We start from the raw sequence: 17,540 nt of genomic DNA, 5'->3' as shown, positions 1-17,540 counted from the left end.
TTTTTTAAATAAATAATTTTAAAATATGGGTAAAAGACAAAACATGAAAATCGGCTACACAAAGAAAACAAATATAAATTATTTTGTTAAAGACTCTAGTTACCTTTTTACAAACCCATAGAATGTCGACTTACTTGAAGTCATCATTCTCTTTGTACAAGCATTAAATACCTCCTGTAAGAAATCCTTGTTAATATCCTTCTCAAGAATGTCGACTTTCTTGTAGTCCTCATTCTCTCTAAAGACTTTGAAAAATACAACATAAAGAAAACACTTGACATGACTATGTACAAATAAATATCTCAAAGCACTCATTGTACTTACACTCATTTAAGGTAAAGAAGTACTTATGTACCTCAAATCATTAATTAGAATAAAGACAAAACTACAAATCCAACGTTCAATGTACTATTGTAAGAAATCGACTTTTTACATAAAATATGTATTACCTAAAATATTACAATGACTAAGTGTACCCTATATTTTACTTTTATGGAAAAAGGCATTCTCGAATTTCTCTAAAAGATGTTTTTGAAATGACATAACATTTCACATTTCAAAAAGGCTACGATTTCAAAATGTAACGACTACTTTTTTAAAGCTATATAAACACACTCAAATAAACTATTCAAACAAGAGGAATGAAATAGATGTGTGAGCTTACAACGAGAAAAATTCTATTCATTATTTGAAAAGAGAGCCTTGAAAAAGAAAAGAAAGAAAAGAGAAAAAGTCAAGTATAGCTCTTTGACAAAGAGTATCTTTTGAGTGAAAAACAGAACATTCTGAGAATCCTTCATTCGTGCATTCATATCATTCTGAAGGTTCTATAGTAAGTATTGTAACTTTGTGTTATTCACTGTATTCCTTCTTTGTATAAAGAAGTAGACCTCTGAGAAAGAGGGTGTTGTCCTTCTCTGTTGAGAGAAGACCTCTATGGAAGAGGGTGTGCCCCTTCTCTGTTGAGAGAAGAAGACCTCTGAGGAAGAGGGTGTTGTACTATTTATCCGGTGACTCGGATGTTATAGTGGAAAGCTCAAGTGGTTTGCTTGGGGACTGGATGTAGGTCTGGGTATTGACCGAACCAGTATAAATTCTGTGTTTTATGTGTTGTGCTTTATTGCCTGATTATTTTATTTTATCGATCTTAATCATATTTCACTATTCACCCCCCCTCTAGTGGAATTTCATTTGGTATCAGAGCAGGTTTGCTGGTTTCGACATAACAAGTCTTCCAGCATAAATGGCATCTACCTCTTATGCTTGTGATATTGAAGGTCAACACGCATCTCGTCCTCCTTTCTTCAATGGCTCCAACTATGGATACTGGAAGTGCAGAATGGCTATATTTCTCAAATCCATAGATTTTGCTGTATGGAAAATTGTTGAGCATCCATACACATCTCCATCCGCAGACTATAACTTATGGTCTGATGAAGAAAAGAAAATGACAAACCTAAATGCAAAGGCTATGAATGCCTTATATTGTGCCATTGATCAGAACGAATTCAATAGAATATCTATATGTGAATCTGCATATGACATTTGACATTCTTTGGAGGTTATTCATGAAGGAACCAACAAAGTAAAAGAAGCCAAAATCTCATCTCTTGTTAGAAAATATGAGTTGTTCAAAATGAACAAAGATGAACCCATCACAGAGATGTTTACCAGATTCACCAACATCACCAACGATCTGAAATCTCTGGGTGTAACATATTCCCAGACAAAAAAGGTGAAGAAAATCTTGAGATCTCTCACAACTGATTGGGAGAAGAAGACTACAGCTATTGAAGAAGCTCAAGATTTATCTAAGCTTACTTTGGACGACTTAATAGGCAATCTTATGGCCTATGAAGTCCACATGAAAGAAAGAAGGGAAGAAGAGCAACCAATAAAGAAAACTCTAGCTTTCCCAGCTCTATCTGAGAATGAAGACTCAGATAAAGAATCCGAAATTGCGCTACTTAACAGAAAATTCCAGCACTTCATGAGAAGGAACCGGCTTCCAAACAGGCACAAGGAAAGAAAAGATCCTAAGGAAGATCCCATGTGCTATCAGTGCAATAAACCAGGTCACTTAAGGCGTGACTGTCCCCTTCTCAAAAGAAAATCCAAGACCGAGGAACCAAAGAAGAGGTTCTTCAAGAAAAAGGCTCTGCATGCTCAATGGGATGATTCAGAACCATCCACCAGTGAAGAGTCAAGTGATGATGAAGCCAAAACTGCAAATATGTGCTTCAAGGCAAACGAAAGTTCGGTAAGTGAAATCTCTGATTTTTTCGTTGAAGCACTTCTAGATGCTTTTCAAGAACTATTTGAAGAATCTAGAAAATTGAGTTTCAAAAATAAAGCTTTAAAATCTGAAAATCTAGAGCTTTCCCAGAAAAATGAAAAACTCAGCAGTGAAAATTCTGAGTTGAAAAAGAAAAACTTAATGCTTATGTCTGAAATCTCTTCTACTAGCTCCAAAACTAAAAATCTGCAAGTAGAAATTTCAGAACTAAAAAGTAAAACTGAGAACCTCATGAAAACGGTTTTCAAGTTTACTAAAGGTAAAGAGAACTTGGATAAACTCTTATCCTCTCAGAAAGTCTCTTTCTACAAGAATGGTATTGGCTACTCTCATTTCAACAAGCCTTCTTGTATGAATCAAAAGACCACGTTTGTGAAAAGTTCGTCTGAACCAAATAAGGAGTATTATAATTCTTTTAACTCCTCTAAGGTTGTAGACAAACCCAAATCCAAATGGATATGGGTTCCAAGGTCTAACAAAAAGGGACCCGATTGGGTACCAAAAAGAAATTTTACTTGATGATTTGCAGGCTCCAAATAAGAAGAACAAATGGATTCTAGACAGTGGATGTTCAAAACACATGACAGGACATCCAGACCTTTTTGCTGTTCTTCATCATAAAAAAGGAGGAACCGTCACCTTTGGAGATAACAACAAAGGTTTGATAATTGGCATTGGTAATATTGGTAACATAGATAGACCTCTTATCAAAGACGTTCTCCTTGTTAAAGGCTTAAAACATAACCTACTAAGTATCAGTCAAATGTGTGACACAGGTTATAATGTTAGCTTTAATCATGATGCATGCCTCATAGCAGACACCAACGAAAACATCATCTTAAAAGGTATAAGAAAGAATAATATATATGAACTATACCTAGAAAACATCACAGAACATTGCCTTATAGCTAATAATGACTCTCAACATTTATGGCATATGAGAATGGGTCATGTAAATTCTAAGTACATGTCTAAATTAGCTAAAAATAAGCTAGTACGTGGGTTACCCAAAATATCTTTTAAAAAGGATTATTTTTGTGATGCATGTCAATTAGGAAAACTGTCCAAATCATCTTTTAAATCAAAAAATATCATTTCTAGCAAAAGACCTCTAGAGCTTCTCCACCTGGATCTTTTTGGTCCTTCTAGGGTAGCTAGTCATAATCACAATAAATACGTTTTTGTCATTGTAGATGACTACTCAAGATTTACTTGGGTGATATTTTTGAAAAACAAAAGTGATACGTTTTGTCAATTTGAAATTTTATGTAAAAAATTACAAAATGAAAAATCTTGTTCTATTGTTAAAATCCGTAGTGACCATGGAGGAGAATTTGAAAATGAACTTTTTGAAAATTTTTGTAACTTGCATGGTATTTCTCATAACTTTGCTTTTCCTAGAGCTGCACCTCAAAATGGTGTAGTAGAAAGAAAGAATAGAACCCTTCAGGAATCTGCTAGAACTATGCTCCAACACAATAATCTTGCTAAATCTTTTTGGGCAGAAGCTATTAATACTGCATGCTACATAACAAATAGAGTTCTCATTAGACCCTTATTAAATAAAACTCCATATGAACTATTCTATGACAGAACTCCAAGAATAGACTATTTCAAAGTCTTTGGTTGTAAATGCTTTATCCTAAACACAAAAGATAGCCTAGATAAATTTGATGCTAAATCTATTGAAGGCATATTTTTAGGATATTCAAGTCATAGTAAAGCATACAGGGTTTTCAATAAGCATTCTAAGTCTATTGAAGAATCTATGCATATTAGTTTCTGTGAATCTATTGATCAATCTGTTCATAAGCAAACTAACGATGATGATGTTGAAAGTACAGATTTATTTTTAGATAACACAGCTAAGTCTAATGAAGATGATCATCAAAGAACATTTGTTGATATCAAAGATCATCCTCAAAAGCAGATTTTGGGAGAACTGACAAAGGGGGTTCAGACTAGAGCTTAGTTAGAATAAATTGCAAATATGGCATTCATTTCTCAACTTGAACCAAAGAAGATTGATGAAGCTATCATCGATGAGTTCTGGATGCTAGCCATGACTGAAGAACTGAATCAATTCCAAAGGAATGAAGTTTGGGATCTTGTACCTCGACCAAAGAATCATCCGATCATTGGGACAAGATGGATCTTCAGAAACAAGCTAGATGAAACAGGTAATGTTATAAGAAACAAGGCCAGACTAGTAGCTCAAGGATACAACTAGGAGGAAGGTATTGACTTTGATGAAACATTTGCTCCTGTTGCTAGACTTGAATCTATTAGAATATTTTTAGCATATGCAAGCTATATGGATTTCAAATTATATCAAATGGATATTAAAAGTGCATTTCTGAATGGATTTATAAATGAAGAAGTTTATGTAAAACAACCTCCAGGATTTGAAAATGAACAATATCCAGATCATGTTTTTAAACTCAAACGTGCTTTGTATGGTTTAAAACACGCACCTCGTGCTTGGTATGATAGACTTAAAACCTTTTTGTTAAAAACTGGTTTTTCTGTAGGCAAAGCAGACTCTACATTATTCGTTAAAATAGTGAATAATCATACCCTAATTGTTCAAATATATGTAGACGATATCATCTTTGGATCTTCTAACAGCACTCTTTGTGAAGAATTTTCTAAGTCCATGCAGAAAGAATTTGAAATGAGTATGATGGGAGAACTCACCTACTTTCTTGGGCTACATATTAAGCAAACCAAGGATGGAGTTTTCATCAATCAATCTAAGTATGCTCGTGAACTTCTGAAGAGGTTCAACATGAATTCAACTGCTTCAAAATCTACTCCTATGAGCACTACTATTGTTTTGGACAAAGATGAAGATGGTAAGTCTGTTGATACAAAGGTATACCGAGGTATGATAGGATCACTTCTATATTTAACTGCTAGCCGTCCAGATATTATGTTCAGTGTTTGCTTGTGTGCTAGATTTCAGTCAAATCCAAAAGAATCACATCTTAAAGCTGTAAAAAGAATAATGAGATATTTAAAAGACACAGTTGATTTTGGATTATTCTATTCAAAATCCTCTACATTTGATCTAATCTCATACAGCGATGCTGACTTTGCTGAAAGTAAATCTGATAGAAAAAGCACAAGTGGAACATGTCATATGCTAGGGCACTCTCTAGTATCATGGTTCAGTAAGAAACAAAACTGTGTATCTTTATCAACTACTGAAGCTGAATACATTGCTGCTAGCCTAGCCTGTACCCAAGTTATCTGGATGAAACAAACCTTAAAAGATTTTGGTTTAAATTTTGAAAATACAACTATTTTCTGTGACAATACTAGTGCTATAAACTTATCTAAGAATCCCATTTTACACTCACGAACTAAGCACATTCAAATAAGACATCACTTCTTAAGAGAACAAGTCTTAAACAACATTATTAAACTCGAATTTATACCCACTAATCAACAGTTAGCAGACATATTCACTAAACCATTAAAACATGAAGACTTCACACGTATTAGAAGAGAACTAGGAATATGCAAACTAAGTGACTTATAAATTAATCACACTTATTAAGATTATTGCTTTTGATAAAATCTTATTTTAAAAGGCTTTTTCTTATCGATTTTTTGTGTCTGTTTTACTATTCAAAGTCAAACTATGTTTTCATATTTTCGTATACTCTCAATACTCATAGAAACACATTCATCATGACACATTCTTTATGTCTTTCAACTTGTCATCTTTCAAGTACACTCTCATAATGACTTCTTGTCCTATCTCCTTTTACGTATATCCATAAGAACCATTTACTTTAAGTAAAAAAGCTATCATGACTTGGATCACATCACTCATTTCATTACACCTTTTATATCTTTTGTCTTTTTGTGACAACCTCTCATACGATAAGCTAGCCGACCTCCAAACATGATTCCTCATAATTTTGATTATTATTCTTAATTAATTATATTCATGTGATATATTTTCTTTCATGACCTTGTATCAATATACTTCTCTAAAAATCTTAAAACCTCTTATAAAAATTCAAAGTGATTATTATTTTTGTATCACCTTTTAAGTGGTTATATTTCACGTAAACTTTTACTATATCATCGGTTATTTCATAGCTTAAGTATAATCTATTATCATCCTGACACATCCTTTATGAAATTTTAAACTCTCCTTTTTCGACAACTTGTCCTCTATTGTTTTTAGTACTACTAGTACCACCCTTTTATTTCCTCTTTCTTTTATTTCCTCTTTCTCTCTTTATCTCATATGAAGTGACTTTCCATCCGTGACCATGACTCTCTCATATATTTTATATCTCTCTTAAATCGATATTCATAAAAGTCTTGTCTTCAAGCAAAACTTTATCTATTGGCTAATCTAACTCTACTTTATGTCATATCTAAATCAAGTGATTGTTGTCCTTTATAACCTTTCTCATTTTTCTACATATCCATATCATCTTTTTATGTCTATTCACTCTCCTTTCACGCTTATCAATATATATACTTCTTAAATAAAAATTATTATTGCCTCTCACTCATACCCCATGGGTTGTCCTATTCCAAACTCTCCTTTCACGAATTAGGAATACTTCCACATAAAGTAAAATCATGTAGAAAAAGTTGCTTGTTTTATTAGGCCATTATTTTCTTCACTCTATAACTATTCTTTTAAACTTTTTTGAATTATTCACTCTCTCAAGTTCAAAACATGACACCCCATACTCTATTAATGACTTGTCTCACTAGTCGATAAACTCACCCATAATAAAATTCATATATATATACAAATTTGTTCAAATTTATGTCCTTCTTAAAATACACACCAATATAATACACTATCTTCCACCATTGATTTGATTTATCATTCACAAGCCCCTTAACTTACAACTCACGAATTTCCTTATTCAAACTACAAACCAAAAATCATTCACTTCCAATATCATTCAATTATTGTCACAATTATTTCTCTCTTCTATTTAAACGTTTGGTTCATTCCTCACCACTACCACTCATAGCATACATACTTTCACACTCGTTCCTCCGCTCTCAACTTCCTTTTGAAATGGCTTCCTCTTCAAACTCTGCAATCACTACCGCAGATCTAAGGTATCCAGATCTGTTTCATGACTACAACTTACTTTGTTCTCGACCCATTCATGAAGAAAAATTAGTTCACTATGAAGATTTCATGTTATTTAACCTAGACAGCTCTCTCCCCGAACTCAAACACCTACTAGGATCTTCATCCCAAGCTGCCTATTATCCTGAACTAGTTCGACTATTTTATACAAACTTTTCTATAGATCATGAACAAACTACTATCACCACCAAAGTTCGCGGACAACTGATAATCTTTCATGCTTCCTCACTAGGTAGAATTCTAAACCTACCTTCCACCGGCACAGACCTCAACACCATAGTACCAATCGAACGATCGGTACTTCGAAAAATTCTTCTCTGCACCAACTGCTACCCACTTCCCTGGCATATGAGGAATCTCCAACCTCATGCTCAATTACTTGCCCAGATTCTTCTCCACAACATCTATCCCAAGCTTCCCCGCAAGGGATTAGTTCCACGAAAAATCTCTCTCCTTATCTACGCCATTTTCTCCTCTACTCCGATAAACTGGTCCTCCATTCTTTTCAACCTTTTTATTCATTATCAGAAATTCAAGCCTCTTCTTTTCGGGTGTTTCATAACTCCCATTCTCAAATATTTCAAAGTACTCCTTCACAACGAAGTCATCCTCCATCCCTCTCAGGTCCTCGATGCTACCACCTTCAATCTAAGGTCCCTGCACATGCCCGACTCTGATGAAGAAGATCCAACATCCACCTTTAATTACTTCCCTGCTCTGATGGATGTCCAGCGCTCTCAGGATCGTATTCTTCGCCGTCAAGCTTCGTTGCAGCAAACTCTACGGACCCTCCAGTCGGATCAAGTCAACCGAACACATCAACATACTCCACCTTCGGGATAAACTTACTTTTGGATTGTAATATTTATTATTGGTCTGTAATAACTCTCTTACTCTGATCCCTTCCTTTTTGTCTATGACAAAGGGGGAGAAAACCTGTCTCCATTATTGGAGAAATACTCTCTTTAAACATTTTTCAATATTTTATCATATTATTATTTCTATGCATAATGTCTTTTTGACAGGGGGAGCATATTTTGTCATCATCAAAAAGGGGGAGAATGTTGAGAAACTCTGTTTTGATGTCACATAATATGATACACTGTCGTATTTGATTTTATATGATATGATAATATGTCCTCTTGAAAAATGTTATATTATGACTGAATATGTTTTGCCATAAATCTAACGAGTATTTGATGCAAGGATATCTCACCCAAAAAGGATGAAGACTTCCTGTTCAAGTACAACTAGTGCAATCATACTCCTTGAAGAAAAAGCTTGATGAGCCATGCATTCCTAAAGTTCAACTGAAGAGATCGGCTACCTCAAGATGAAGATTGTTTTCTTCTTTAGAGTCATATATAACAGAACCTTCAGGAACATGCATATTGCATATTACATACTCATTCATAAAAATTATATCATAAAAGTATACGATAGTTTCAAAAAGCTCCTTTTTGAAAACTAATAATTGTACCTCCTTACAACCATTTATGAAAAAGGTATTTTTGACATGATTTCAAAATGTAATAATTGTACCTTACATCATATACAAGACAACATGAAAAGAAATGTAGGAAAAAGACAAAACATAAAATCGGCTACATAAAGAAAACAAATATAATATGTTTTGAAAAGACTCTAGTTACCTTCTTTAAAGAAATGTTTTTAAATATGGGAAAAAGACAAAAACATGAAATCGGCTACATAAAGAAAACAAATATAATATGTTTTGAAAAGACTCTAGTTACCTTCTTTAAAGAAATAATTTTAAAATATGGGTAAAAGACAAAACATGAAAATCGGCTACACAAAGAAAACAAATATAAATTATTTTGATAAAGACTCTAGTTACCTTTTTACAAACCCATAGAATGTCGACTTACTTGAAGTCATCATTCTCTTTGTACAAGCATTAAATACTTCCTGTAAGAAATCCTTGTTAATATCCTTCTCAAGAATGTCGACTTTCTTGTAGTCCTCATTCTCTCTGAAGACTTTGAAAAACACAACATAAAGAAAACACTTGATATGACTATGTACAAATAAATATCTCAAAGCACTCATTGTACTTACACTCATTTAAGGTAAAGAAGTACTTATGTACCTCAAATCATTAATTAGAATAAAGACAAAACTACAAATCCAACGTTCAATGTACTATTGTAAGAAATAGACTTTTTACATAAAATATGTATTACCTAAAATATTACAACGACTAAGTGTACCCTATATTTTACTTTTATGGAAAAAGGCATTCTCGAATTTCTCTAAAAGATGTTTTTGAAATGACATAACATTTCACATTTCAAAAAGGCTACGATTTCAAAATGTAACGACTACTTTTTTAAAGCTATATAAACACACTCAAATAAACTATTCAAACAAGAGGAATGAAATAGATGTGTGAGCTTACAACGAGAAAAATTCTATTCATTATTTGAAAAGAGAGCCTTGAAAAAGAAAAGAAAGAAAAGAGAAAAAGTCAAGTATAGCTCTTTGACAAAGAGTATCTTCTGAGTGAAAAACAGAACATTCTGAGAATCCTTCATTCGTGCATTCATATCATTCTGAAGGTTCTATAGGAAGTATTGTAACTTTGTGTTATTCACTGTATTCCTTCTTTGTTGAAAGAAGTAGACCTCTGAGAAAGAGGGTGTTGTCCTTCTCTGTTGAGAGAAGAAGACCTCTGTGGAAGAGGGTGTGCCCCTTCTCTGTTGAGAGAAGAAGACCTCTGAGGAAGAGGGTGTTGTACTATTTATCTGGTGACTCGGATGTTATAGTGAAAAGCTCAAGTGGTTTGCTTGGGGACTGGATGTAGGTCTGGGTATTGACCGAACCAGTATAAATTCTGTGTTTTATGTGTTGTGCTTTATTGCCTGATTATTTTATTTTATCGATCTTAATCATATTTCACTATTCACCCCTTCTCTAGTGGAATTTCAAAATGGCCCACTTGGAGCTCTTGATTCTGCGACGCGGCTCAACAAAGCAGCCGTGCCGTCCTACCTATTTAAAGTTTGAGAATAGGTCGAGGATGAGGCGCCCCCGATGCCTCTAATCATTGGCTTTACCTGATAGAACTCTCGCGAGCTCCAGCTATCCTGAGGGAAACTTCGGAGGGAACCAACTACTAGATGGTTCAATTAGTCTTTCTCCCCTATACCCAAGTCAGACGAACGATTTGCACGTCAGTATCGCTGCGGGCCTCCACCAGAGTTTCCTCTGGCTTCACCTCGCTCAGGCATAGTTCACCATCTTTCGGGTCTCGACAGGCATGCTCCCACTCGAACCCTTCTCAGAAGATCAAGGTCGGTCGGCAGTGCACCCCCGAAGGGGATCTTGCCACTCAGCTTCCTTTCGCCTTCCGGGTTTCCACACCCGTTGACTCACACACATGTCAGATTTTTTGGTCCATGTTTCAAGACGGGCCGGATGGGGAGCCCGTAGGCCGGTGCCACAACACGCGGTGCTGCGAACAGCCCGCCACAAAGGCGCGTGCCGTGCATCCTCAGTCGCGATGATGACGGTCCACGAGCGTAACAACCGCCCGGTCTTCGGCCACCGCCACAACCCGCACCGATCCACACCTCGAGTCGATCGGTGGACCGGCTGAGAGCCGTTCCGCATACGACTGAGGTGCATCGCCGGCCCCCATCTGCTTCCCTCTCGACAATTTCAAGCACTCTTTGACTCTCTTTTCAAAGTCCTTTTCATCTTTCCCTCGCGGTACTTGTTCGCTATCGGTCTCCCGCCCATATTTAGCCTTGGACGGAATTTACCGCCCAATTAGGGCTTCATTCCCAAACAACCCGACTCGTTGACAGCGCCTCGTGGTGCGACAGGGTCCGGACACAACGGGGCTCTCACCCTCTCCGGCGCCTGTGATCATCGCAAAATTTTTCCTCTTTCGTTGTTTCTCTCTCTTCCTTTTCTAACCCCTATTTTCCTCCTTTTTGAAGGGAGAAGAATAAAAGGAAGAAAAAAGAAAGAGAAGAGAAGGGAAAAGAAAGAGAGAGAGAAGAGGAACTCTTTTGCATGTTTTCACTTGACCTTGATTTGAAAAATATTTAAAAAAATTACTCGCCTCTGTTTTTGAAAATATTGCGGGAAAATGGAGAGACGGGATTCGCTCGTCGGTACGAGGTTCGACCGTTCCTGGCGCCTTTACCAGGGGTAATCGAACCAAGGATCGAATCTATGCCTTTTGCTTTGCCTAAATATAATCTAAGAATTTATTCTAACTCTAAATGCACAAAGAATCATGCTTGTGCAATGCGAGAATGTATGCTATTTTTCAAAGATGTTTTGGAAATTTCCAAGTATTCTGAGATGAACTTGGTAAGGGAATGAAGAAATATTTGAATTTAACTTAGAACTTGAGATAGATCAGAGAAGTTCTAAGTTTTCAGAGTTGGGAAATAAATATTGATTTTGAAGAGAAAGATTTGAAGCTTTGAAATGAAAGAAAATAGAATTTCAAAGTCAGAAATGGACTTTGAATTTAATCATGGATTTAAGAGAAGAAGATGAAATTTGAAAGTGTAATCTTAAGATTTGAAGTCAGGACAAGCTTGAGAGATCCAAATGATATAAAAAGTAGAAATGGATTCAGACGAGATCTGAAAATGGAATTGGATTTGAAATCTAGAATTTAGGAATGGAATTGGATCTTAAAATGGATTTAAAATTTGAAATCTGAGATCCGATGTAAATTTGGGTTTTGGATCCTAAGATGGATTTGGATCTGAAGTTTTAGATCCAATGTAGAGTTGAACTTTGGATCCTAAGATGGATTTTGATCTTGAAGTCTGAGATCCAATAGAGTTGGACTCTGGATCCTAAGATGGATTCAGATCTAAAGACTGAGATCCAAGGTGAAATTGGATTCTGGATCCTATAAGGAAATTGGATCTGAAGTCTAAGATCCAAAGTAAAATTGGAGTCTGGAACCTAAAGGGGAATTGGATCTGAAGTCTGAGATCCAAAAGTGGAATTGGACTCTGGATCCTAAAGAGGAATGGGAGCTGAAGTCTGAGATCCAATATGAATGTTGAATCTTGGGTCTTAAAATGGATTTGGAATTAAATTCAGAAGATGAATCAAGAACTTCCAAGTTTAATTTGAACTTAGAAAATGAATTTTAGAAATTGAATCTTGAATGTACAAATGAATTTCTAAGTTAACTTGGATTTTAAATTTAAGATAGAATTAGGAATTTGAAATACAAGATGATTCTGAAGTTTCAAAGTCAAATGGGACTTTGAAATTGAATTCTTGAATCCTTTTGAGAAATAGAATTGAATTTGAATTTATGAATAGGATTTGATCTAAGAAATGAAGGAAAGAATTACTTGGATTTATGAAAAAGAATTTTGAAAATGTGACGTAATTCTATCCTAAAATGATGAATGAATTTAAAGAATTTGAAATTGGATTTTGAAAAGCCATTCCATTCTTTAAATGAATTAAAACAAGATCGAAGATATAATACATCCTTGACTATGGTCATTGAATGTATTATATAATAATCTATATTTAAATTCAGGTGAAGAATGAAACACATTTGGTGCTTTTATAGAATTTAAAGTGAAATTAACTCTCAATATACCCTGAGTATGGCATTGGTATATATTTTGAGTTAATTTTAAGTTAAATTCTGATAAAAGAAGAAAATATTTAAGGAAAATATGATGAATTTTGAAAACGGATCCAGTGTTATTTCGTAAAAGATAAAAATCCTAAGTCTCGTTTACATACTGACTATGGCCATTGATGTAAATCATCAACTTAGGATTAATTACCTCTTACGAAATGGTGCACGTACCATTCGTGTTTTTCCATTGTGAGATTTTGGAAAATAAAAGAGGAACATGTCATGAATCAAGTAATTTTTAGAAGATATGTACATGCCCACACATTCTAATCTAAGCTAGAAATGAAAATTTCTCATTGATCTAACTATCACTTCTTTTAATGGGATTGGAGTTACCTTAATAACACTCTTTACATATCTCCTGCAAAAGTAAATTCTGACATAAAGTAGAGAAATGTATCTAGAAAAGAAATAACATTCTATCTACAATGTAATGAAATATTTACATGTCTAAAGAAAATACATATGAGAGGCCTAGAGATAAATGTATATACATGAGGGTGGGCCTATCTAAATATATATAAGAATATATGGAGACATATGTGTACATTCCTATGACTAAAAAAAAAAAAATCTACATAAGCTCTAAATATATATATATATGATATGTATGATGTTGGTGTCTAAGGGATAGGTTGGAGTGTTTTACATGGCTGCAGGTGCAAGAAGAAGCACATTGGTGCATCACTGCTGTAGGTTCAAAGAGACTGCAGTGGTGTTGCTGCTATAAGTTGGAAGGGCTAGGCTGTAGGTGGCTATATGATCAGAAAATTCAATGGCTAAAATATCCCAGCTTACCTTTGACAGTCAAACCGGATAACCATGACTTACCTTCAGCCAATATGTGGTTCTCGATGGACTAGTATAATGACAGACCCCTGGCGCTGTTTGATAAATGAATTTATGAATGGGTTCCAGCCAATTGGTCTCATATCATAGGTACAAGAGAACTTTTTCAGCATGAATAGTGTCTCGCAGACATTATTCGTACTCCTCAGTGTATTGCCTAGATGGAGCATCCCATGATTTCCTTAAGTCTGCAGATGACTTTCAATCAGTCAAATTTTCAGACTCATCAGTTTCCACTTCGGGCATAGTTAATTTTGCAATTTCTGCTAAAAACGGCTAATGAATTAATAATGGTACATGTCAAAAAAAAAACTGAGTTTGTCAAACAACTCTCCTGTTTGCTGAGTGGATGCCATTTCAAATCCATAACTTCCATCAGTCAGAAGCAATGCAATATCGACAAACTTTACAGCATCAAGCATGCCATTAATGTCATTCGGGCACTCCACGAACTGCAACTGCCTTTGTTTACCTGCTGGTTTTATAAAAAAGAAAAACTCACCTGCCCCTTTGATTGCTGCCATGTCAGGATGCACTATCTGACGAAACCTCTGAATCTACTGTCCCTTATTAAGCAAAAGGATGATTGGTCCTTTCGAGAGATGGCTGCCGGGCTCTGCTGGGCTCTCAACAGAAAAGAGAGGAAACAACTGCAAGTTATGAATGACTTTTCAATTATATAACTTTGAATCTCCCACCTGTTGGGCTCTCAACAGAAGAATGAGGAATCAGTTAGAAGTTCTGCACATGCCAATATCTATCACCACTCTCAATGATGTGCTAATAAACACGCCCCAAAGATGGAGCAAAATTGGTCGGTCGCCAATAGCCAACTCTTGTTTCTTAATGGTACAAATTAAGTATTTTATAATGTACTTGATTTTCCAATTCCCATCCTAAAACCTTATCCTATATGTATTAATGTGAACAGCACAAGGTAAAAATTATTGTATGCACAGTAAAGGTGATCAACATAATTATGAAGACAAATCCTTTTCAATAAGACAAGGATAACCGCAGGGACAAACAGGGGATTATTGCAAATAATTTTGTGGGGAGCCTTGCTGCAGGGAAGGTGATAAAAGTGACGCTGGAAATGAGAAGGCAAGTATTAGTGAAAAGTGAGTGAGTGTTATAACAGATGGTGAAGGGGATATGTTGTGCTGGGTGATGGTATGTAGGAAATTGTTGTTGCAACAATTGTAAAGAGGTGGATAGGGCAGCGGGGAGTAAAAAAACAAATGGTGTGAGGGGAGGTAATTACAGGAAACATGTTGCTGCATAATTATATCTATTGAATCAAGCATATTATCAAATGATTCTTAATGAAACTAATTAGCTATCAGATAATAGCCTGTCCATACCACCAGCATATATATCTGTCATGTATACTAAGATGAATCCTGATTTCCCTTAACGGATGTCCTCCTGTAAATTCCGGAACCCCTCTGGTTAAGACAGGACCTCACAAACCCTGCGATATATCCATTGACTGCATGCTAATCCTGTAAATATGCCAAAACAGAAATGACTTAGGTGCCAAATGCAAAACCCAAACAAGATGGTAATTAATAAATTCAAAAGATAATTAATAATGCTAATCGAAATTGCTATAAATCAGAATTGGATCTCAGTACAGATGACTTTTCTGCAACAGAACATAAAAAAATAAAAAAAAGGAGAAATTATTAGCAGATAAATGAGGTCTGAATTTCATAATGCAGAGAAAAGAAAATTCAGGAATCCACAACGAGTGTGGATTGGCGGGGTGTAAAGGATCACCTGCAGAGGAAAAATGAATGGAGCTGGCGTCTTCATATCTTGTTGGCAAGACCTAGGAAATTATACTTTGATATGTGCACAACACTGCCACAGATTAAGCATTCCTCGATACTTTGAAATTTCTTATTGAAATCACTTTTTAACATTGATTGCTTTAGACAACGCTTTGTTCTAGTTGCGAACAAATGTAGCCAAAGACAGTGGCCATTTTCTTTGTTTTTTTATTTATTTATAGAGCTATCTTTTGCAGATAAACCTAACACAGTCACTAGATGAATTTTTCTTTGTTGTGTATGGATGGCTCCTTCGTGAGCCACTGTGTATAGACCACATCCAATCATATGTAACACCAAATTACAATGTCATGGCTAATTGGCATAGAACTTTGCAGACAAACCTTGGCGGGATCTTCCACATGAAAACTTAGTAAAATCCATGGAACGTGAGTTGTTCCTCCAACAATGCATGATCTATTCATGAGATTCCATGTGAGAGCATAGGTAGCCATTATTTTGATAACACCCAGGGCCGACATATTGTTGTAACAGGAGAACAAATAATCGTTAACCATCCCTTATTCTAAAAGAAAGAAAAGAAAAAAAAAAAAAGAAATCAAACCTGTAACCATGTCATTCACGAAACATTCTTGGTGCTGGCACTCTGGAAGAGAGATTCTATTCACAAACTGCTCTGATAGTGGAATCGTTTCTTCTCTATACTTGTCGCCCCTTTTATATCCACCTGGGGTGTATGAATGATCTTATCAGCAAACTGACGATCGGTCTTTTTGGGGAATTGGTGTGTCAATCCACGATGAATGAGGAGGCAAATACACATATCCAGGTGGATGTGCTTTTGGGCGTCGGCCTGATGCAGATGACACTGAAAAAGAAAGACCCGCATCTTGGGGGAAACATCAAATTCGCATGAGGTATATAGATTCAAAGAAAATGCAATACCTAGTAAAGGAGAGATCGGGACAGCTGAAATAAAATGAAAAATCGATGAAAATAAGACCCAGATACAAATTAAAATCTGACATGGAGAACATCTGTAGCATTATATTTGAACATTAAACTACTGAAACGAAAACCAAAGAAAAGGATCTACTTTACTATGTGTAGGTGAATCGTGAATTATGTAAAACTTACAGGGAGTTTGGCAAGGGAAAATCAACGTTGGAGTGTCGTTGTTCCTAAGGATATCACACATCCGTGGGTTGATATTGCAATAAGCGATTCAACGCCACAGGGGATGCTTTAAAAGTCGATAAACAGGAAAACAAAAGGAGAAAAAAAAAGGAAAGAAGAAATTAGGTGTTGGAATCTATGGATTCCGTTGATGTCGCAATGGATGGATCGATCCGGCATATATTGGCGGTCGATTTCATCATTTTGCTTTGTAATAACAGCAAATATATGAAGATGAATAAAAATCAGAACAAAGAAATGCTAAAAACCAACGAAAAAGGAAGGCTAAAAAAAGGGTAAAGGAAGGTGTTCACTTATCTGTAACTCTACTGCCGGAATGATCGGCTTTCTTAAGCCAAAGGAGAAAAAAAACAAATAAATCAGAGGGAAGAAGAAGAGGGGAGTGGTGCGGTGGTGAAAAGCGATGAACGAATGCTTCCCCATCGTGCCCCTCTTAAAGAGGGGGAGGACGATTCGGGAAGGGGCCATGCCATTGGGGATCGACGGAAGGAAATCCATCGGTGGGCGATGGAGGAGAGGATGGAAGGAGCTCGTGGAGGCTGGCGATGAAGGGCTTGGGCGACGGAGAGGGTTTCGGGAGAGGCGGCTGCGCTCATCTCCCAT

At 35.8% G+C, this 17,540-nt stretch overlaps 1 long non-coding RNA gene across 1 annotated transcript in view; it reads left to right on the top strand.

Annotated features, from left to right (window-relative positions):
- LOC149823515 (uncharacterized) overlaps positions 1 to 17,540 on the top strand; it is a 77,983-nt gene that overhangs the window by 36,056 nt on the left and 24,387 nt on the right. The gene's annotated exons all lie outside the window — the stretch shown is intronic.

This window comes from Nuphar pumila, chromosome 10 (genome assembly GCF_984573655.1).
Source record: "Nuphar pumila chromosome 10, dmNupPumi1.hap1.1, whole genome shotgun sequence".
NCBI lineage: Eukaryota > Viridiplantae > Streptophyta > Magnoliopsida > Nymphaeales > Nymphaeaceae > Nuphar > Nuphar pumila.
Note: the sequence above shows the minus strand (reverse complement) of the source record. Positions and strands in the feature narration are given on the sequence as shown.